Here is a 22,719-nt window from a genome sequence, read left to right on the forward strand (position 1 = left end):
CGGAAACAGGCTCCAGGCTCCGAGCCATCAGCCCAGGGCCCGACGAGGGGCTCGAACTCACGGACCGCGAGATCGTGACGTGGCTGAAGTCGGACGCTTAACCGACTGCGCCACCCAGGCGCCCCTATTTTTAATTTTTTTAATGTTTATTTATATTTGAGAGAGAGAGAGAGAGAGAGAGATGGAGTGTGAGCGGAGGAGGGGCAGAGAGAGAAGGAGACACGGAATCTGAAGCAGGCTCCGGGCTCCGAGCTATTAGCATAGAGCCCGACGCGGGGCTTGAACTCATGAACCCCAAGATCATGACCTGAGCCGAAGTCAGACGCTTAACCGACTGAGCCCCCCAGGCGCCCCTATGATGTGCCTTTTTGAAAACGGCACCGAGGTGCCCACCGAGCGTGAGGATGACACACAAGGGCCGCTCCTCGGGGCCGACGCGGCCCTATGGCTTGCTCGCTGCCACACGTCTCCCAGCCCAACCTCGCCCCGGTTCGCTGCCACACGCCTTGTGCAGCCACACACAGCCAGTCGGGAGCCACGCTGCTCAGGCTTGAATCCCAGCTGTGCGACCCTGAGTGCCGCGCTTACCAGCTGCTCTGGGCCCCGCGTCCCCGGCTCTAGGACACATTCTACAGTTACCGCGCGGGGCAAGCAGCGACAACGAGCACCGAGCGCTTGGCGGGGTGCCTGGCACGGAGGCAGCGAGCGTTCCACAACTCTTGGCTGCCATTATCGCGTTTAAGAACCTTCTTCGGAAATAAATTCTAAGTAGAATGAGTCGTGAAGCCAGGCTTGCAGAGCGATGCCGGCCTTCTTACCACTGGAGTCCGTTTCAGAGTCAGAGTCACTGTCGCTGTCAGAATACTTCTTGCGTTTTCTTTTAGATGATTTTTTCTTTCTCTTTTTCTTGGACCTTTCTTTTGAATGACTAGACTTCCTCTTCTTCTTCTTTGACATAAAATACAAATATAAAATTAACTTCAGGGCACCTGGCTGGGTCAGTCAGTGGAGCATGCAACTCGACCTCAGGTTGTGAGTTTGAGCCCCACAAATTGTGGCTGTAGAGATTACTTAAAAAATTTTTTTAAATATAAAATTATCTTCTGGGGCACCTGGGTGGCTCAGTCAGTTAAACGTCTGACTCCTGATTTTGGTTCAGATTTTGTTCATGGGATAGAACTCCATGTTGGGCTCTGCAGACAGTGCTGAGCACAGAGCTTGCTTGGGATTCTCTCTCTCCCTCTCTCTCTCTCTCTCTGCCCCTCACCCACTCTCTCTCAAAGTAAATAGACTTAAAAAAACTTTTTAATATACAAAATTAACTTTTTTTAAAGTTTATTTATTTTGAGGGAGACAGAGCAAGCAGGGGAGGGGCAGAGAGAGAGGGAGAGAGAGAATACCAAGCAGACTCTACATGTCAGAGCGGAGCCTGATGTGGGGCTCAACCCACAAAGATCATGACCTGAGCCAAAACTAAGTGTCAGATATGTTCAACTTGATTGAACCGTGCAAGTGCCCCACAAAATTAACTTCTAAACAAGATTTCTGAGTATCAGTTTTATTGTATTTGAAATACTGAAAAAGAACAGAGGACAAGCAATTTGAGTAAAGGTAAAGTCTATTGTTCAGCAACTTATGAACATTTTTTTTCATCTTCTTAATAAAAAAAGCTCTGTAGTATTTTTAAAATACCTTTTGGTGGTACCTGGGTGGCTCAGCTGGGTCAGTGTCTGACCGGCTCAGGTCATGATCTCACACTTGTGAGTTCAAGCCCCACATCAGGCTCTTTGCTGTCAGCACGCAGAGTCTGCTTCAGATTCTCTGTCCGCCCTCTTTCTGCCCTTCCCCTGCTTGCATGCTCGCTCTCTCTCTCTCTCTCTCTCTCTCTCAAAAATAAATAAACATAAAAAAAGAGCCAAATAAAAGCCCCATGTCTCCTGCATTTGGCTCATACTACAAAAATATGTACCTTTTGAAGTAGAAACAGAAGTGGTGCTTTTCTTCAGCTCTTCGTCTCTACTGGTGTGTGTTCATCAAAGCTGAACTGAAAGAAGATGGTTGTAACAATCAGAAAAGTGATAAAATATGAACCATAGAGTATTAAAAATATGGAATTAAAAATTTTCAGTAATGACACTGATTGTCCAAGAACCACTAAAAGCAAACGGGGGGGGGGGGATGGGGGCTGGCTGGTGCATTTAGCTAAGCATCCGACTCTTGATCTTGGCTCAGGTCATGATCTCACAGTTCATCAGGCTCTGTGCTGATGGTGCGGAGCCTGCTTGGGATTCTGTCTCTCCTTCCCTCTGCCCCTCCCCCACTTGTATGCACATGCTCCCACTCTCTTTCAAAATAAATAAACTTAAAAAAAATTTTTTTAAAGCAAACACTGACAAAATTTTGTTCAAGGGTCTACCATCTTCATAATAATATAATAATCACTTAGGTTTGCATAAATCCTTGGAGTTTACAAAGTGCTATTCAAACTGAAAGCAACATGTAAGATTTATACTTTCAATGCTGCCTACAAGATACATCAGAACTAAAGGCATCCACACTGAAAGTGAAGGGATGGAAAAACCTGTATCATGAAAATGGAAGCGAAAAGAAAGCTGGGATAGCAATAATTCTACCAGGCAAAACAGACTTTATTGTTTTATTTTTATTTATTTTTTATTTTTAGTGATCTATATGCCCAACATGGGGCTTGAACTCATCACCCTGAGATCAAGAGTCACATGGCCTATGGACTGAGCCAGCCAGGGCCCCTGTTAGTTATCATTTTAAAGTCTATTTTTTAGGGGCGCCTGGGTGGCGCAGTCGGTTAAGCGTCCGACTTCAGCCAGGTCACGATCTCGCGGTCCGTGAGTTCGAGTGCCGCGTCAGGCTCTGGGCTGATGGCTCAGAGCCTGGGGCCTGTTTCCGATTCTGTGTCTCCCTCTCTCTCTGCCCCTCCCCCGTTCATGCTCTGTCTCTCTCTGTCCCAAAAATAAATAAACGTTGAAAAAAAATTTTTTTTTAAAAAGTCTATTTTTTAAAAAGTGCCCCTCCGCCACCTGGGTGGTTCAGTCGGTTGAGTGTCCGACTCCGGCTCAGGTCATGATCTCACAGCTCATGAGTTCAAGCCCTGCGTCGGGGTCTGTGCTGACAGCTTGGAGCCTGGAGCCTGCTTCAGATTCTGTGTCTCCCTCTCTCTCTGTCCCTAACCCACTTGCATTCTGTCTCTGTCTCTCTCAAAAAAATATACATTAAAAAAAATTTTTTTAAAGTGCCCCTCCCCAGCTTGCTCACTCTCTATCAAAATAAATAAACTTAAAAAAAAAAGTCTATTTTGTCTGGAGCACCTGGCTTAGTCGGTAGAGTGTGCAACTCTTGATCTTGGGGTCATAAGTTTGAGCCCCACATTAGGAATAGAGATTACTTAAAAAAAAAGACTAACAAGACACAAAGAAGGACACTACATAATGATAAAGGTAATAATCCAACAAGAGGATATTACAACTGTAAATATTTATGCACTCAACATGGAAGCACCTAATAGTGAATACTATGCTACCTATTAACAGACACAAAGGAAGAAATTGACAATAATATAGTAATAGTAGGGGGCATTAACACCCCACTAACATCAATGGATAGATCATCCAGACAGAAAATCAACAAGGAAAACAGTGGCTTTGACAGACAGATGGATCAGGTGGACCTAACCGATATATTCAGAACATTCCATCCCCAAACAGAATACATATTCTTTATTTTTAAATTTTTTTAATGTTTGTATTTATTTTTGAGACAGAGAGAGACAGAGCATGAGCATGGGAGGGGCAGAGAGAGAGAGGGGGAAACACAGAATCTGAAGCAGGCTCCAGGCTCTGAGCCGTCAGCACAGAGCCCGACACGGGGCTCAAACTCACAGACTGTGAGATCATGACCTGGGCCGAAGTCGGACGCTTAACCAACTGAGCCACCCAGGTGCCCCATAATACATATTCTTTTCAAGTGCACACAGAACATTCTTTAGAATAGATCATATGTTAGGCCACAACACAAGTCTCAATAAAGTCAAAAAGACTGAAATCATATCATGCACCTTTTCTAACCACATTATAAAACTAAAGATCAATCACAAGAAAAAATTTGGAAAGAACACAAATACATGGAGACTAAATATCAAGCTACTAAACAATGAATGGGTCAACCAAGAAATCAAAAGGGAAATAAAAAAAAATACATGGACACAAATGAAAATGAAAACACAATGAAAATGAAAACACAACACATCTTTGGGATACAGCAAAGGCTGTATCTAAGATTATTTTAGCAATACAGGCCTACTTTAAGATGCAAGAAAAATCTCAAATAAACAACTGAAATTTACACCTAAAGGAGCTAGAAAAAGAACAACAAATCAAGCCTGAAGCCTAAAGCCAGCAGAAGGAAGGATATAATAAAGATTATAGCAGATTGAAGACGAAACCTCAGGGAGGTCAGGCGCTGTCTCTCCTTCCCTCCCAGCCCTGTGGCTTCTCCACACTTGCGACCTGCAGGGGCCGGGCAAACACCACCCTCGGAAGAAGCCAAGTAGCGGACGGAGGCATAGGAGGACGCTGGGCTCACCGCGTCCTGTTGATCACTTAGATTCCACCCACACCTGCCTAAATATCCCAGAAAACCGCCAGAAGACTAGCAGAACGGATTCTCCGGAGCCAAGCGTAGACAAGAAGCCCACAGAAGAGGGGCTCCTCCCAAAGCGGATCACCGAAGGAAAAGTGAGCTGAGTCTGCCCCTCCCGCCCCTGTGCACCTTGCCGATCCACCCCAGCTATTACACCAGATCCTCAGCACCACAAGCCTGGCAGTGTGCAAGTAGCCCAGATGGGCCACGCCACCCCACAGTGAATCCCTCCCCTACGAGAGGGGAAGAGAAGGCACACACCAGTCTGACTGTGGCCCCAGCTGTGGGCTGGGGGCAGACACCAGGTCTGAATGCGGCCCCGCCCACCAACGCAAGTTATTCAAGACAGCACAGGGGAAGTGCCCCGCAGTTCCGCACCACTCCAGGGACTATCCAAAATGACGAAATGGAAGAATTCCCCTCAAAAGAACCTCCAGGAAATAACGACTGCTAATGAACTGATCAAAAAGGATTTAAACAATATAACAGAAAGTGAATTTAGAATAACAGTCATAAAATTAATCGCTGGGCTTGAAAACAGTATAGAGGACAGCAGAGAATCTCTTGCTACAGAGATCAAGGGACTAAGGAACAGTCAGGAGGAGCTAAAAAATGCTATTAATGAACTGCAAAATAAAATGGAGATGACCACGGCTCGGATTGAAGAGGCAGAGGAGAGAATAGATGAACTAGAAGATAAAATTATGGAAAAAGAGGAAGCTGAGAAAAAGAAAGATAAAAAAATCCAGGAGTATGAGGGGAAAATTAGAGAACTAAGTGATGCACTAAAGAGAAATAATATACGCATAATTGGTATTCCAGAGGAGGAAGAGAGAGGGAAATGTGCTGAAGGTGTACTTGAAGAAATCATAGCTGAGAACTTCCCTGATCTGGGGAAGGAAAAAGGCACTGAAATCCAAGAGGCACAGAGAACTCCCTTTAGACGTAACTTGAATCGATCTTCTGCACGACACATCATAGTGAAACTGGCAAAATATAAAGATAAAGAGAAAATTCTGAAAGCAGCTAGGGATAAACGTGCTCTAACATATAAAGGGAGACCGATAAGACTCGTGACCGATATCTCTACTGACGTGGCAGGCAAGAAAGGAATGGCAGGAAATCTTCAATGTGATGAACAGAAAAAATATGCAACTGAGAATCCTTTATCCAGCAAATCTGTCATTTAGAATAGAAGGAGAGATAAAGGTCTTCCCAAACAAACAAAAACTGAAGGAATTCATCACCACTAAACCAGCCCTACAAGACATCCTAAGGGGGATCCTGTGAGACAAGGTACCAGAGACATCGCTACAAACATGAAACCTACAGACATCACAATGACTCTAAACCCATATCTTTCTATAATAACACTGAATGTAAATGGACTAAATGCGCCAACCAAAAGACAGAGGGTATCATAATGGATAAAAAAACAAGACCCATCTATTTGCTGTCTACAAGAGACTCATTTTAGACCTGAGGGCACCTTCAGATTGAAAGTGAGGGGATGGAGAACTATTTATCATGCTACTGGAAGTCAAAAGAAAGCTGGAGTAGCCATACTTATATCAGACAAACTAGACTTTAAATTAAAGGCTGTAACAAGAGATGAAGAAGGGCATTATATAATAATTACAGGGTCTATCCATCAGGAAGAGCTAACAATTATAAATGTCTACGCGTCGAATACGGGAGCCCCCAGATATATAAAACAATTACTCACAAACATAAGCAACCTTATTGATAAGAACATGGTAATTGCAGGGGACTTTAATACTCCACTTACAACAATGGATAGATCATCTAGACACATGGTCAATAAAGAAACATTCAGCATAAGGGCCCTGAATGATACATTGGATCAGAAGGACTTGACAGATACATTTAGACCTCTGCATCCCAAAAAACAGAATATACTTTCTTCTCGAGTGCACATGGAACATTCTCCAAGATAGATCACATACTGGGTCACAAAACAGTCCTTCATAAGTATACAAGAATTGAGATCATACCACGCATACTTTCAGACCACAATGCTATGAAGCTTGAAATCAACCACAGGAAAAAGTCTGGAAAACCTCCAAAAGCATGGAGGTTAAAGAACACCCTACTAAAGAATGAATGGGTCAACCAGGCAATTAGAGAAGAAATTAAAAAATATATGGAAACAAATGAAAATGAAAATACAACAATCCAAATGCTTTGGGTTGCAGCGAAGGCAGTCCTGAGAGGAAAATACATTGCAATCCAGGTCTATCTCAAGAAACAAGAAAAATCCCAAATACAAAACCTAACAGCACACCTAAAGGAAATAGAAGGAGAACAGCAAAGACAGCCTAAACCCAGCAGAAGAGAAATAATAAAGATCAGAGCAGAAATAAACAATATAGAATCTAAAAAAACTGTAGAGCAGATCAATGAAACCAAGAGTTGTTTTTTTCAAAAAATAAACAAAATTGATAAACCTCTAGCCAGGCTTCTCAAAAAGAAAAGGGAGATGACCCAAATAGATAAAATCATGAATGAAAATGGAATTATTACAACCAATACCTCAGAGATAGAAGCAATTATCAGGGAATACTATGAAAAATTATATGCCAACAAACTGGACAACCTGGAAGAAATGGACAAATTCCTAAACACCCACACACTCCCAAAACTCAAACAGGAAGAAATAGAAAACTTGAACAGACCCATAACCAGTGAAGAAATTGAATCAGTTATCAAAAATCTCCCAACAAATAAGAGTCCAGGACCAGATGGCTTCCCAGGGGAGTTCTACCAGACGTTTAAAGCAGAGATAAAACCTATCCTTCTCAAGCTATTCCAAAAAATAGAAAGGGAAGGAAAACTTCCAGACTCATTCTATGAAGCCAGCATTACTCTGATTCCTAAACCAGACAGAGACCCAGTAAAAAAAGAGAACTACAGGCCAATATCCCTGATGAATATGGATGCAAAAATTCTCAATAAGATACTAGAAAATCGAACTCAACAGCATATATAAAGAATGATTCACCATGATCAAGTGGGATTCATTCCTGGGATGCAGGGCTGGTTCAACATTCGCAAATCAGTCAACGTGATACATCACATTAATAAAAGAAAAGAGAAGAACCATATGATCCTGTCATTCGATGCAGAAAAGGCATTTGACAAAATGCAGCAACCTTTCTTAATAAAAACCCTCGAGAAAGTCAGGATAGAAGGAACATACTTAAAGATCATAAAAGCCATTTATGAAAAGCCCACAGCTAACATCATCCTCAATGGGGAAAAACTGAGAGCTTTTTCCCTGAGATCAGGAACACAACAGGGATGTCCACTCTCACCGCTGTTGTTCAACAGTGTTGGAAGTTCTAGCATCAGCAATCAGACAACAAAAGGAAATCAAAGGCATCAAAATTGGCAAAGATGAAGTTAAGCTTTCACTTTTTGCAGATGACATGGTATTATACATGGAAAATCTGATAGACTCCACCAAAAGTCTGCTAGAACTGATACATGAATTTAGTAAAGTTGCAGGATACAAAATCAATGTACAGAAATCAGTTGCATTCTTATACACTAATAATGAAGCAACAGAAAGACAAATAAAGAAACTGATCCCATTCACAATTGCACCAAGAAGCATAAAATACCTAGGAATAAACCTAACCAAAGATGTACAAGATCTGTATGCTGAAAACTATAGAAAGCTTATGAAGGAAATTGAAGAAGATATAAAGAAATGGAAAAACATTCCGTGCTCATGGGTTGGAAGAATAAATACTGTTAAAATGTCAATACTACCCAAAGCTATATACACATTCAATGCAATCCCAATCTAATTGCACCAGCATTCTTCTCGAAGCTAGAACAAGCAATCCTAAAATTCATATGGAACCACAAGAGGCCCCGAATAGCCAAAGTAATTTTGAAGAAGACCAAAGCAGGAGGCATCACAATCCCACACTTTAGCCTCTACTACAAAGCTGTAATCATCAAAACAGCATGGTATTGGCACAAAAACAGACACATAGACCAATGGAATAGAAGAGAAACCCCAGAACTAGACCCACAAAAGTATGGCCAACTAATCTTTGACAAAGCAGGAAAGAATATCCAATGGAAAAAAGTCTCTTTAACAAATGGTGCTGGGAGAACTGGACAGCAACATGCAGAAGGTTGAAACTAGACCACATTCTTACACCATTCACAAAAATAAAGTTAAAATGGATAAAGGACCTGAATGTGAGACAGGAAACCATCAAAACCCTAGAGGAGAAAGCAGGAAAAGGCCTCTCTGACCTCAGCCGCAGCAATTTCTTACTTGACACATCCCCAAAGGCAAGGGAAGTAAAAGCAAAAATGAATTATTGGGACCTCATGAAGATAAAAAGCTTCTGCACAGCAAAGGAAACAATCACCAAAACTAAAAGGCAACCAACGGAATGGGAAAAGATATTTGCAAAATGACATATCGGACAAAGAGCTAGTATCCAAAATCTATAAAGAGCTCACCAAACTCCACACCCGAAAAACAAATAATCCAGTGAAGAAATGGGCAGAAAACATGAATAGACACTTCTCTAAAGAAGACATCCAGATGGCCAACAGGCACATGAGAAGATGCTCAACGTCGCTCCTCATCAGGGAAATACAAATCAAAACCACACTCAGATATCACTTCACGCCAGTCAGAGTGGCTAAAATGAACAAATCAGGAGACTATAGATGCCGGAGAGGATGTGGAGAAATGGGAACCCTCTTGCACTGTTGGTGGGAATGCAAACTGGTGCAGCCTATCTGGAAAACAGTGTGGAGGTTCCTCAAAAATTAAAAATAGATCTACCCTATGACCCAGCAGTAGCACTGCTAGGAATTTACCCAAGGGATACAGGAGTACCGATGCATAGGGGCACTTGTACCCCAATGTTTATAGCAGCACTCTCAACAATAGCCAAATGATGGAAAGAGCCTAAATGTCCATCAACTGATGAATGGATAAAGAAATTGTGGTTTATATACACAATGGAGTACTACGTGGCAATGAGAAAGAACGAAATGTGGCCCTTTGTAGCAACGTGGATGGAACTGGAGAGTGTGATGCTAAGTGAAATAAGCCATACAGAGAAAGACAGATACCATATGGTTTCACTCTTATGTGGATCCTGAGAAACTTAACAGAAACCCATGGGGGAGGGAAAGGAAAAAAAAAAAAGAGGTTAGAGTGGGAGAGAGCCAAAGCATAAGAGACTCTTAAAAACTGAGAACAAACTGAGGGTTGATGGGGGGTGGGAGAGAGGGGAGGGTGGGGGATGGGTATTGAGGAGGGCACCTGTTGGGATGAGCACTGGGTGTTGTATAGAAACCAATTTGACAATAAATTTCATATATTGAAGAAAAAAAAATAAAAAAATAAAAAAATAAAATAAAAGGAGAAAATTTGTGAAATCATAACAAAAAAAAACAAAAAAAAAACAAAAAAGAGTATAGCAGAAATAAATCTTACAGAAACTAAAAAAAACCAAAAAAACAAAAAAACAAAAAAACAAAAACACACGATAGAACAGATCAATGAAACCAGGAGCTAGTTCTTTGGAAAAATCAACAGAATTTATAAACCTTTAGCCAGGCTCATTAAAAGAGGGGGGAGGGGGACTCAAATTCAGAAATGAAGAAGGAGAAATAACCAGTATCACAGAAATACAAAGGATTATAAGAATATTATGAAAAATTTTATGCCAACAAATTGAACATCCTAGAAGAAATGGATAAATTCTTAGAAACATAACCTTCCAAAACTGAATCAGGAGTAGAAAATCTGAACAGATTGGGGCACCTGAGTGGTACAGTCAGTTAAGTGTCCAACTCTTGATTTCAGCTCAGGTCATGATCTCATGGTTTGTGGGATTGAGCCCCCTGTTGGGCTCCACACTAGCCTGCTTGGGATTTTTCTGTCTCCCTCCCTCTGCCCCTCCCCTGCTCACACGCGCTCTCTCTCTCTCTCTCTCTAATAAATAAACATTAAAAAAAGAAAATCTGAACACACTGATCACTAGTAATGAAACTGAATCAATACTCAAAAACTCCCAGTAAACAAACAAACAAACAAATCTCCCAATAAAGTCCAGGACCTGATGGCTTCAGACGTGAATTCTACCAAACATTTAAAGAAGAGTTAACCCCTCTTCTTCTCAAACTATTCCAAAAAACAGAAAAGGAAGGAAAGCTTCCAAACTCATTCTGAGGCCAGCATTACTCTGATACCAAAATCGGATAAAGACACTACAAAAAAAGAAAACTACAGAGGCTCCTGGGTGGCTCAGTTGGTGGTGCATCTGACTCCTGACTTCAGCTCAAGTCATGATCCCAGGGTCCTGGGATCAAGTCTTGTATCAGGCTCCACACTCAGCATGGAACCTCCTCGAGATTCTCTTTCTCCCTCTGTCCCTCTCCCTCTTCACGTGCTCTCGCTCTCTTAAAAAAAAAAAAAAGAAAAGAAAAAAGAAAAAAAATGACAGGCCAATATCTCTCATGAACACAGATGCAAAAATCCTCAACAAAATACTAGTAAACTAAATCCAACAATACATTAAAAAAAAGTCATTCACCATGATCAAGTGGGATTTATTTCAGGGATGCAAAGGTGTTTCAAAATTTGCAAACCAATGAACACAATGCATTAACAAGAGAAAGGAATAAAACAATATGATCATTCTAATAGATTCAGAAAAAGCACTGGACAAAGTACAGCATGATAAAAGCCCTCAACAAAATAGGTTTAGAGGGAACATACCCCAACACAATAACAGCCTTATATGAAAAACCCACAGCTAACATAGTACTCAACGGTGGAAAACTGAGAGCTTTTACCCTAGGGTCAGGAATGAGACAAGGATGTCCACTCTCATCACTTTATTCAACATAGTACTGGAAGTCCTAGCCTCAGCAGACAACAAAAAGAAATAAAGGCATCCAAACTGGTAAGGAACAAGTAAAATTTTCACTATTTGCAGATGACAAGATAGTATATATAGAAAACCCCAAAGACTCCACCAAAAAACTACTAGAACTGATAAATGAACTCAGTTATGCTGCCGGATGCAAAATTAATTTACAGGGGCACCTGGGTGGCTCAGTCAGTTAAGTGTCTGACTCTTGGTTTCAGCTCAGGTCATGAGCTCACAGTTTGTGAGTCTGAGCCCCGCATAGAGCCTACTTGGGATTCTCTCTCCCTCTCTCTCTGCCTCTCCCTGGCTGGTGTGCACACACACACACTCTCTCTCTCCCTCAAAATAAATATACTTAAAAAATTAATATACAGAAATGTGTTACATGCCTATACACTAACAATGAAGCAGTAGAAAGAGAAATTAAGAAAATAAGAATAAAATACCTAATAATAAACTTTACCAAGGAGGTGAAAGACCTGTCCTCTGAAAACTATAAAACACTGATAAAAGAAATTAAAGAAGACACAAATAAATGGAAAGATATTCCATGCTCATGGACTGGAAGAAGAAACAGTGTTAAAATGTCCATAGTACCCAAAGCAATCTACAGATTTAATGCCATCCCAACCAAAATATCAACAGCATTTTTCACAAAACTAGAACAACTAATCCTAAAATTTGTAGGGAACCACAAAAAAATCCCAAACAGGCAAAGCAACCTTGAAAAAGAACAAAGCCAGAGGTATCACAATCCCATATTTCAAAATACACTACAAGGATATAGTAATCAAAATAGTATGGTACTGACACAAAAACAGACACACGGATCAATAGAAGAGGATAGAGAGTCCAGAAATAAACCTACATACACTTCGATGGTCCATTAGTCTATGACAAAGTGGGCAAAAATATACAATGGGGAATGACAGTTTCTTCAAGAAATGGTCTTGGGAAAACTGGTTAGCTGCATGCAAAACAACAAAACTGGACCACTTTCTTACACCATACACAAAAGTAAACTCAAAATGGATTAAGGACCTAAATGGAAGACCTTTCAGAAACCATAAAAATCCTAGCAGAGAACACAGGTAGGAACCTCTTTGACATCAGCAAATGATATATCTGATAAGAGGTTAATATCCAAAATGTATACAGGTGCCTGTGTGGTTCAGTCAGTTATGTGTCTAACTCTTGATTTCAGCTCAGGACATGATCTCCCAATTCATGGGATTGGGCCCCACCTCCGGCTCTGTGCTGACAGTGTGGAGCCTGCTTGGGATTCTCTCTCCTTCTCTCTGCCCCTCCCTAACTCACGCATGCGCACTCTCTCTCAAAATAAATAAATAAACTTTAAAAAGTACCCAAAATAGGGGCACTTGGGTGGCTCAGTCAGTTAAGTGTCCTACTCTTGGTTTTGGCTCAGATCATGATCTCACGGTCCATGGGGTCAGGCCCTGCATCCGGCTCTGTGCTGACAGTGCAGAGCCTGCTTCAGATTCATATTCTCTCTCTCTCTCTGCCCCTACCCTGCTCATGCTCTCTCTCAAAATAAATAAATAAACTTGAAAATTATCCAAAATATATAAAGAACTCACACAACTCGGGGCACCTGGCTGGCTCAGTCAGTACAGCATGCGACTCTTCATCTCAGGGGTTGTAAGTCTGAACTCCAAACTGGGTGTAGAGGTTACTTAAAAATAAAATCTTGGAGCGGGGGTCGCCTGGGTGGCTCAGTGGGTTAAGCGTCTGACTCTTGATTTTGGCTCAGGTCATGCTCTCACAGTTTCGTGGGTTCTAGCCCTACACCAGGCTCTGTGCTGATGGGGTGAAGCCTGCTTGGGATTCTGTCTCTCCCTCTCTTGCTGCCCCTCCCCTGCTCATGCTCTGTCTCTCTCAAAAATAAATAAATAAAACTTAAAAAAAGTTTTTTAAAATAAAATAAAATCTTGGGGCACCTGGGTAGCTGTCAGTTAAGTGTCCAACTCTTCATTTCGGCTCAGGTCATGATCTCATGGTTCCGTAGTTGGAGCCATGTGTCAAGCTCCACACTGTCAGTGCAGAGCCTGCTTGGGATTCTCTCTCTCTATCCCTCCCTCTCTGTCTGCCCCTCCCCTGCTTATGTGCTCTCTCTCTCAAAATGAATAAACTTAAAATAATAAAAGTAAAAAAATAAAATCTTTAAAAACAAAAGAACTCATACAACTCAACACCAAAAAAATCAAATAATCCAATTAAAACATGGGCAAAGCGGAGCGCCTGGGTGACTCAGTCAGTTAAGTGTCCGACTTCAGCTCAGGTCATGATCTCGCAGTTTGTGAGTTCAAGTCCCACATCAGGCTGTGCTGACAGCTCGGAGCCTGGAGACTGCTTCAGAGTCTGTATCTCATCTCCTCTCTCTCTCTCTCTCTCTCTCTCTCTGTCCCTCCCCTGCTCGTCATGCTCTGTCACTCTCAAAAATAAATAAACATTTTAAAAATGGGCACAGGACCCGAATAGAAATTTTTGAGCCAAAATCAAGAGTCAGACACTCAACCAACTGAGCCACCCAGGCACCCCAAGAGAGAATGAAATCTTGCCATTTGCAACATGGACTGACCTAGAGTATATAATGCTAATTGAAATTAAGTCAGAGAAAGACAAATACCCTATGATTTCACTCATATGTGGAATTTAAGAAATAAAGTGAACAAAGGAAAAAAGAGACCAAAAAACTAGACTCTTAAATACAGAGAACAAGGGTGCCTGGCTGGCCCAGTCAGTAGAGCATCCGACTCTGGATCTCAGGGTTGTAAGTCCGAGATGCACACTGGATGTAGAAATTACTTAAAAATAAAATCTTAAAAAAATTACACAGAAATGGTAGTTGCCAGAGGGGAGGTAGGGGAGGAAATGGATGAAATAGATAAAGAGGATTAGGAGTACATTCATTGACATGAGCACTGAATAATGTATAGAATTGTTCAATCATTATAGTGCACACCTGAAACGAACATAATACCATGTTAATTACACTTGAGTTAAAAAACACACGGAAGAATCTTGTTTAGCAAAATACATATTGCTAAGTAAAAGAAGCCAATCTGAAAAGGCTACATACCTACTATATGGCATCCTACTAAAGGCAAAACTATGAAGACAGTGAAAAGATCAGTGGTTGGAGGGGAGGGAGAGATGAACAGGCAGAGCACAGAACATTTTTTAGGGCAATGAAACTCCTGCGTATGACAGTATAATGGTGAGTACACGTCATGATATGTCTGTTCCAACCCCACAGAATGTGCAACACCAAGAGCGAATCCTAATGTAAACTATGGACTGTGGGTGATTATGATGTATTGGTGTAGGCTCACTGATGTGATTTATATTTTCAGAAGAAACCACAGGGCAAATGTAGGGAACTATAAGAAGAAAAAACTAGAGACAAGAAGGCTGAGGAAAGACCTCATGATTTGATTCTATGTATATAAAGGACATACGGTAGAGCAGCAACTACTCTCTGTCCCCAAAGCAAGAAGAACCTAACACACTACAATATAAAGAGATTTCATTCTGTGGTAGAGAATTCTGAAACTGAATATTGGTAAAATCCTACAATAGGTTAAAAGGGGAATTTCCATATCATATAATCTTTTCCTCTGGAGATGACGTCTGGAATAACTTAAGGTATTGCCTAGAATATTATTTTTAGGGTTCCTTCCAACCCTAATTCTATGATTTCCGATTCTTGTAAGCGTTTCTATTAAGAACAAGTATCTGTTTTGTTTGTTTTTAAAGATTTTATTTTTAAGTTAGTTCTATGCCCAGTATGGGGCTTGAACTCACGACCCAGAGATCAAGAGTCGCAAGCTCCACTGACTGAGGCATCCCTTAAGAACAAGTTTCTGATAACGCTTTATCACCCTGTCACAGTTACAAAGTTTACCCACCAAAGCACATTGTCTGAACTCAACCTAAAGTAAACATGGAAGCTGATGAGAGGTGGGGTGCCTGGCTGGCTCAATTGGTACAGCACATGCCTCTTGATCTCAGGGTTGTGAGTTTGAGCCCCATGGTGGGTGTAGAGATCACTGGGGGAAAAAAAAGAAAGAGATGAGAGGGAAGAAGCTGCTTATGAATAGCACCAAAGAGGAAAGAAATAAGGAAAAAGAAGCATTAAGCCTTCAGAGAGTACTGACTTTAGGAAATTGAACTAAACCAAACCATGCTAGTATATTCATTTTTAAATCCCTTTGTAATGCTAAAATCTGGCAAGCAATCTGCTACTGGGTTAGCTGAGAACAGAAATTCAAAATAATATAAACGTATCATTACACTGAACCCTTCTATGAATAAGAGATTAGCATTCTAAATTATAATTATAATGAATTATAATTTTCTTTAAATTTATTATTTTGAGAGAGAGCATGTGAGTACACGCATGAGTTGGGGAGGGGCAGAGAGGGAAAGGGAGAGAGAGAATCCCAAGCAACGATGGGCTTGATCTCACAAACTGAGATCGTGACCTGAGCCAAAATCAAGAGTCAGATACTTCACCGACTGAGCCACCCAGGTGCCCCCCCCCGAATTATAATTTAAAGAGAACATTTAGCATCCTAAAATATACTGGCAACATGTTTTAATTCTTACATATGTTCCATGTTTTTATTTTTAAAACTATTTTTTATAAAGTAATCTCTATGCCCAACATGGGACTTGAACTCATGACCCCAAGATTAAGAGTCACACACTTCACCAACTGAGCCAGCCAGGCGTTTTTAAAACATAAAGGATATAAGAGGATAAATCACAAGATAGAAGAAAAATTTAAAACGTATTTAAAGTTCTTTACTTAATAAAAAACTTGACAACAGGGGTGCCTGGCTGGCTCAGTGAGGACAGCATGCAAATCTTGATCTTAGGATTGTGAGCTCAAGCCCCACTTTGGGTATGGAGCCTACTAAATAAATGAATAAATAAATAATAAGATATTAAAATAAAAATGGGTAAATACTATCTTCAAAAAAATTTGACGGGGTGCCTGGGTGGCTCAGTCGGTTAAGCATCCGACTTCAGCTCAGGTCATGATCCTGTGGTTCGTGGGTTCGAGACCCATGTCGGGCTGTGTGATAACAGCTCAGAGCCTCGAGCCTGCTTCAGATTTTGTATCTCCCTCTTTCTCTGCCCCTCCCCTGCTCATGCTCTGTCTCTCTCTCTTTCAAAAATAAATAAAACATTAAGAAATTTTTTTTAAAAAATTGACAACAGACTCCAGATTTAACAAATGTTATACCTATTTTAAAATTATATTTTTAAACAACCTGCTTCAGGATTGTATTAGTCAGCTGTGGCTACCATGATAAAATATCACAGAGTGGGTAGATTAAACAACAGAAATTTATTTTCTCACCATACTGGAGGTTAGTAGTCCAAGATCAGGACTGATTTCTGGTAGAAATTTCCTGGCTTGCAGACTGGTGACTTCTCCCTGTGTCCTTACATGGCCTTTCCTCTGTGCACACAAGAGAAGGGGGGTGGAGATATCTGGTGTCACTTCCTCTTCTAAGGATACCAGTCCTACAGAATCAGGGCTCCATCCTGATGACCTCATTTAACCTTAATTACCCTCTTAAAGGCTTTACTGCTAAATATAGTCACTTTGAGAATTAGGGCTTCAACATTTGAATTGGGGGTAGGGCGGGACACAATTCAGTCTATAACAAGGATTCTCTGGAGAAAGTCTTCATACTTAGCTCCCAAATCTGCAATCCTCTCTCACTTTAATCTCCGAGAAGATATAGGCATGCAAATTACAACTCAATGACTAAATTGTGTTATATGTATGTATGTATATGTATGTGTATGTATGTATGTGTGTGTGTGTGTGTGTGTGTGTGTATCTCAAATTCCAGAGGTCCAGTTAAGTCCTATTTTCCCTTTACATTTTAAACTTTAAATTGACAAAAACTCGGCATAAATGTAAACTCAACACTTAGGAGCTGATGTTCTGAAAGTTCAAATGGTACAGACAACAGCCAGCCTGAGCAGCCGGGCTAGAAATGCAGCCTGGGAGGCTGTCAAGTGCATCCCTTCTGCCTCATGCGTGACATAGCTCCTCACTGCTCATTTGATCTTCTGCAATATGTGACACAAACAGTTTTACATTCAGAAATAGCTTCATTTGTTTATACATATTTATGAAAAGAAAAAGAAGTCTGTTTCAACTTGGTTAAAACTTTAGTTTGCAGAAACCTGAGAATCAGTGAAGACAATTTAAAAAAAGGAAGCATTATGGGGCGCCTGGGTGGCTCAGTCAGTTGGGCGTCCGACTTCGGCTCAGGTCACGATCTCACGGTCCGTGAGTTCGAGCCCCGAGTCGGGCTCTGGGCTGATGGCTCGTAGCCTGAAGCCTGCTTGCGATTCTGTGTCTCCCTCTCTCTCTGCCCCTCCCCCGTTCATGCTCTGTCTCTCTCTCTCAAAAATAAATAAAACGTTAAAAAAAATTTTTTTTTAATAAAAAAATTAAAAAAGGAAGCATTAGAAATAGATGACACTAAAGGGAGCCCTGAAAAGTTCCATGTCACAAACATTGTACTCAAGGAGATTCAGAGTTTCTTCCAACTCTATGTTTTCCCTTTAGTTCCTTTTTGGAAAAGGAGTACATTGTCTGTCTGCTCTTTGGAGGACAGTAAAAACACTTTTAATTTTATTACAATGTTTGTCATTTCTTCTGTTTTGATTTTTGCTGTTTTGCATAAACTGAAAAGAATAACAGGGGTGCAATTCCCCAAAATTTAGCGTTTATGTCTCTATTTGATTTTTCAAAAAAAATCCTTACAAAATTAATATATTTGGTTTCATTGTTTGAATAAATTTTTATTTCTTTATTCAGTGGAAAAGGTATTGTTACTACGCAGAGTTGGACTCAGATGTTCTCCCACTTCAAGAAGCAGACAATCTAAAAATAAACATACAAATAACAGTTCTTGGAATATATGAGGATAGGGGCCAATGCAAAGACACACAGTTCTTGTGCTATAAAGCCTAAAATTAAGGCTCATTATTAGGTACTGCCTTGACATCTGGGAAAACCAGTAGGGCCTCCAATGTCCTAACTGCAAATTCCCCTCCCCACTCTGCTTCTGCAGGTAAGGTCCCCTAGCCAAACAACCGTCTCTAGGACAAGGGAACAGGCCCAGTTCCAGATTATCCCTGAGCATCCCTGAGTGGGTCTCAGTACTCTGCCAGCCGATGAAGTTCATCTGTCCAATATCAGGTATTCTGTGTTCCACCTCCCCATAATCCTGGGAAGGAAATCCCTCCTTCACCAACACGGTGAATAGGACACCATCAAAACAGTCCATAACTGCTGCCTGGTTGCATCTGTACTAGTAAGATAAATTATTTATCTTCCACACACACAAATGCAAATTTCATCCAAGCTGTTCTTATATCTCTTACTTAGAAGTCTAAAATAAGAAGCTGGTTTGGGGTGCCTGGGTGGCTCAGTCGGTTGGGCATCCGACTTCAGCTCAGGTCATGATCTCACAGCCCGTGAGTTCAAGCCCCGCGTCAGGCTCTGTGCTGACAGCTCAGAGCCTGGAGCCTGCTTTGGATTCTGTGTCTCCCTCTCTGCCCCTCCCCTGCTCATGCTCTGTCTCTCTCTGTCTCAAAAATAAGATAAAAACATTAAAGAAAAATTAAAAAAAAAAAAAAAGAAGCTGGTTTGACTGGCACAGACCGGGGGGCACCTTTCTGAAACATTTAACCCCTAGAGGCAGGTCTCTAGTGTTTTTACTCTTTCTGCTCCCAGGCATGAAACCCTAATAGCTAACAGGAAGGTACACTATGTTCCAGGCACTCAGTCATTACAACAGCCCTAAAAATATCAGCACTATTTTTATCCCCTTTCTACAGGTGAATAAATGAAGGTAGAGAAGTTAAGTAACTTGCCTGATGTTTTGACATTGTTAATTTTTTTTTTCAACGTTTATTTATTTTTGGGACAGAGAGAGACAGAGCATGAACGGGGGAGGGGCAGAGAGAGAGGGAGACACAGAATCGGAAACAGGCTCCAGGCTCTGAGCCATCAGCCCAGAGCCCGATGCGGGGCTCGAACTCCCAGACCGCGAGATCCTGACCTGGCTGAAGTCGGACGCTCAACCGACTGCGCCACCCAGGCGCCCCTTGACATTGTTAAATTAACATTTGTTAAGTGGAGCATAGGACCCCCCTGGATGGTGAGCCAAAGTTCAACAACAGACCACAAGAGAAATTCAAATAGAACAGTTAATTACTCATAAGGCCTGGAGGAAGTACACACAGCATGCCTCCAGAGGCCACACAAGGCAGTCAAGGCAGAGTACAGATGGAGAGACAGGACCTGGGGCGTGTGCTTTTATTAGGGTCTGTATTGCTTTGGAGTTCCCAGGTTAGGACCAGATCGGTCATTTAAACCAGAAGAGTGGGGTTTGGGTAAGCCCCACAGGGATCTTATCTAAAGGACCTGTAGGGCCTACAGGCACTGGGAGACAGAGATAGTTGATCACAAGGGCTACTGGGGAAGTCCTATCAGGAACTTATTTTCTTGTGACTCTCTGTGGGCTACCCAGGGCATGTGCTTGCAAGAGGGGGCTGGTGTAAGTTTAAAGTGCCTAGAGGCCACCTGGCCAAACCAAACGGATGCCCAGGCAGCAGTACCACGGAGTAGCTTAGCTAAACTCTAGACACTCAAGGCCACACAGGTATTAAGTGGCAAAGCAGGGCTTCAAACCCAGGCAGTCTGAATCCAGGGACTATCCTCACTCACCTCCCACTGCTGGAAGAAAAAGAATCATCAAGACATTGCCCAACTGTTGTAATGTCAACCTACCTCTCAATGCCTGTAATGTTTTTAAATTTTTTAATTCAATTTAAAAATTTTTAAGTTTATTTATTTTTGAGAGAGACAGAGCACGAGTGGGGGAGGGGCAGAGAGCGACGGTGACACAGAATCCCAAGCAGGCTCCAGGCTGTCAGCACAGAGTTCAAACCCAAGGACCGTGAGATCATGACCTGAGCAGAAGTTGGAGGCTTAACCCACTGAGCCACCCAGGTACCCCAAATTTTTAATTTTTTTTAACACATTCAAAGCCCTCAGTATGGTACCTGACACATTCCATAAACATTAGATATGAATATTTACACGGCAATAATGAAAACTCTTTTCCTTCTCCTTCTTAAACTACTTTTCCACTCACTTTCATTAAAGGAAAACTCATCTCACCCTCCCATCATTTCTCAAGGTCAAGACCAAGACCACTTTTATTACTTTTTAATTTTTTTAATGTTTATTTATTTTTGAGAGAGTGAGAAAGCACGAGCAGGGGAGGGGCAGAGAGAGAGGGAGACACAGAATCGGAAGCAGGCTCCAGGCTCCAGCTGTCAGCACAGAGCCGGAGGCGGGGCTCCAACCCACAAACAAGGAGATCATGACCTGAGCCAAAGTCCTACCCTTAAGTGCCTGAGCCACCCAGGCGCCCCCAAGACCACTTTTAACAAGGCCTTTTAGGTAGCCTCATCTCAGGTTAGCACACTACTTTTTGTACATTCATCCAATCATGTCTTGGGAGGAAGGTTTTTCTACTTTCCAATTTAAACCTGTAATCTCCAGGCGCCTGGCTGGCTCAGTCGGTAAAGCATGCAACTCTTGATCTTGGGGTTGTGAGTTGGAGCCCTACATTGGGCATAGAGATTACTTTAAAAAAAAAAAGCGCAACCCTTCCCAAGTCCCTACAAAGAATTTCTATTTACATATCCTGTTATCATCTCAAACCGATCTGCTCATTCAACACACAATGGCTGTGCTCTTACTAAGTGCTAAACACTGAATTCTGTAATGAATAAAATCCTCCTTTCCACGAACTCAGTCTAGTGTAGAATAAAAACATGCACATGAATGATAACACAACACAAATCAATGCTGAGCACAGAAATCTGCGACCTTTGGCCATGTCCGCTACCAGACCAGAGGTGGAAGGAGGTGGTGGGAGACCAGGGCACTGCAGGAGGGGGCCCAAGGATGAGTGAGAATTAAGGGAGGAAAGGGACGAATAAGGGGCAGCCGTGGACAGACTGAAGAAGAAAACGGGCGCAAGGATGGGAGAAGGGAGAAAAGCGCAAACGCTAAGAAGCGAGATGAACGATGAAGGGACTCTCAACACAGGTGGCTCCTCACCGCGAAGGTGGGTCCGTCTCACTCACCTCCCTCTCCTTGTCCCAGAGACCCACGGCTTATCGGTCCCGGAGGGGCGCGGGGAGCGGCCGCGACAGGCGGACGAGGAGGCAGAGGCGAAGGGGGTGCCCCGCGGCGCAGGGGGCCGCTCCGGAGAACGTGACCGCGAACGGGTCGGCAGGGCTGGTTCCGGGAGGCCAGGCTGAGGCCACTCCGCTGGGGGCCCAGGCCATTCCGGTTCCCGGACCGAGAGCAAGAGTGCGAGCGAGAGCGGCGGCCCCGCGGGGAGCGAGCAGATTTGCTGCTGCTCGGGACTCTTCCACCAACTGCGACACTTCCCCGCGGAGCCCGAGGCCTCTCATTACGGACTGCAGAGCGGGACCCTGGAGCTACTGCTGCCGGGGAAATAGGGCACTCTCTCAAGGAGCCTGGGAAAACCTCAGTTGCCTTGGCTCCCAGAAGCCACCTGCGCAACCTCCCAACGCTGAGAAAAACTTAGAATTCGTTCCGGGTACGTCCGCAAAACCCTTCCCCAGGGCTACGTGGCGTCCAGCCTAAGTGAAAGGGGTGGTGTATCCGTGTAAATAAGCCGCCGCTGCCACCGGCTCCGAGCGCCCATCTTTCCAGTTCCGCAGCAGTCTCTCTCCCCCGACCCCGAACCCCCTCCCCGGCACCTCGTCTCATTTGGTTAGGAGACCAAGTCTTCCTCAGCCTTATACTTGAAATAACCGAAGGGGAGGATGACGGACCACAGGATACATTTCACAGAATGGCCATATCAACAACACAGTCGATTCTGCTTGTTTCAGATGCTTTCTGTGCATACGTGTATGTAACATTTTATAATACTGGGCGCTTAGTGTGTCTCATATGTGCAAGTGTATATATGGATGTATACATAATATATGCATAGAT

At 42.5% G+C, this 22,719-nt stretch overlaps 1 long non-coding RNA gene across 2 annotated transcripts; it reads right to left on the reverse strand.

Annotated features, from left to right (window-relative positions):
• Positions 1 to 812: 812 nt before the first annotated feature.
• Positions 813 to 22,333, reverse strand: LOC122477363. 2 transcript variants are annotated; one of them, XR_006295682.1, is made up of 4 exons: positions 21,834 to 22,333; positions 17,002 to 17,103; positions 1,970 to 2,044; positions 813 to 948 (listed from the first exon to the last, which is right to left on the reverse strand). It is a non-coding gene; the product is annotated as an uncharacterized LOC122477363 (long non-coding RNA). The 2 variants fall into 2 exon arrangements; XR_006295681.1 differs by lacking the exon at positions 17,002 to 17,103 and having other exon boundaries at positions 21,834 to 22,327.
• Between the last annotated feature and the right edge of the window lie 386 nt (positions 22,334 to 22,719).

This window comes from Prionailurus bengalensis, chromosome X (genome assembly GCF_016509475.1).
Source record: "Prionailurus bengalensis isolate Pbe53 chromosome X, Fcat_Pben_1.1_paternal_pri, whole genome shotgun sequence".
NCBI lineage: Eukaryota > Metazoa > Chordata > Mammalia > Carnivora > Felidae > Prionailurus > Prionailurus bengalensis.